General features: G+C 47.3%; 1 non-coding gene across 1 annotated transcript; it reads right to left on the bottom strand.

The window, feature by feature from the left end:
• Positions 1-1227: 1227 nt before the first annotated feature.
• On the bottom strand, positions 1228-1334 carry LOC126019927 (U6 spliceosomal RNA). The gene has a single exon (XR_007499532.1). It is a non-coding gene; the product is annotated as a U6 spliceosomal RNA (small nuclear RNA).
• Between the last annotated feature and the right edge of the window lie 271 nt (positions 1335-1605).

Below are 1605 nucleotides of genomic sequence, written 5' to 3'. Positions count from 1 at the left end.
AGAACATTAACATTTGGACAAGGATGTTAACTTTCCCCTTGCATTTCTTTTCCTAATTGGGGAAAAAGAAGAATTAAAAAAAAGAGCAAAATCAACAATACTATTTTTTTTTATCAGTTTTTATCATGGTTTCCAGACTCAGGGATGATGTCAAAGACATTAGTGCTTAGGGGGTCGGAGTGATAGCACAGCAGTAGGGTGTTTGCCTTGCACACACCGACCTGAGATGAACCTGGGTTTGATCCCTGGCATCCCATATGGTCCCCTGAGCCTGCCAGGAGCGATTCCTGAGTTAGAGCCTGGAGTAACCCCTGATTGCCACCTGGTGTGGCCCAAACCCCTCCCCTTCAAAAAAAGATTAGTGCTTGAAAAAACCACCATTACTCAATGAAAATAATGCTATAATTAGACCTATTCTTTTTTTTTGTTTTTGTTTTTTTTGGGGGGGGGCCACACCTGGCGGTGCTCAGGGGTTACTCCTGGCTGTCTGCTCAGAAATAGCTCCTAGCAGGCACAGGGGACCATATGGGACACCGGGATTCGAATCAACCACCTTTGGTCCTGGATTGGCTGCTTGCAAGGCAAACGCCGCTGTGCTATCTCTCCGGGCCCTTGCATGTCATTCTGTTTTTTGTTTTGTTTTGTTTTGTTTTTTTGGTCACACCTGGCAGCACTCAGGGGTTACTCCTGGCTCTACGCTCAGAAATCACTCCTGGCAGGCTCGGGGGACCATATGGGGTGCCGGGATTTGAACCATTGTCCTCCTGCATGCAAAGCAAATGCCCTGCCTCCATGCTATCTCTCCAGCCCAACAGCTATAACTCTTATTGAATATCCTCTTATACAGTGACAATTTTGCCCACTGTTTTTTGGTTTTTTGTTTTCTTTGTTGTTTGTCTGTTTATTTGTTTGTTTTTGGGTTATACCCGGCAGTGCTCAGGGGTTCCTCCTGGCTCTATGCCTATGCCTATGCTCAGAAATCGCTCCTGATTGCAAGCAGCCAATCCAGAACCAAAGGTGGTTGGTTTGAATCCCGGTGTCCCATATGGTCCCCCGTGCCTGCCAGGAGCTATTTCTGAGCAGACAGCCAGAAGTAACCCCTGAGCACCGCCGGGTGTGGCCCAAAAACAAAAACAACAAAAAAAAATCACTCCTGACAGGCTCGAGGGACCATATGGGATGCCAGGATTCAAACCACCATCCTTCTGCATGAAGGGCAAACGCCCTACCTTCATGCTATCTCTTCAGCCCTTACGTGTCATTCTTGCGCAGGGGCCATGCTAATCTTCTCTGTATCATTCCAATTTTAGTATATGTGCTGCCAAAGTGAGCATTAGACCTTAGACAAAGGCTCTGTTTTTGTTTTAGTGCTCAGGTGTTCCTGGCTCTAACTCAGGAATTGCTCCTGGCAGGCTTGGGGGATCAAATGGGATGCCAGGGATGGAACCCGAGTTGGCTGCATGCAAGGCAAACACCCTACCCACTGTAGACAAAGTTAAGTACTTAGATTTCACAGGGCCAAGAATGTTTATAACCATGATGGTGAACCTATGGTACGTGAGACAGCTGTGGCATGTGAAGGCCTTGCAGCTGGCATGCAGGAAG

Source organism: Suncus etruscus, chromosome 9 (genome assembly GCF_024139225.1).
Source record: "Suncus etruscus isolate mSunEtr1 chromosome 9, mSunEtr1.pri.cur, whole genome shotgun sequence".
NCBI lineage: Eukaryota > Metazoa > Chordata > Mammalia > Eulipotyphla > Soricidae > Suncus > Suncus etruscus.
This window is presented reverse-complemented; position numbering and strand designations above follow the sequence as displayed.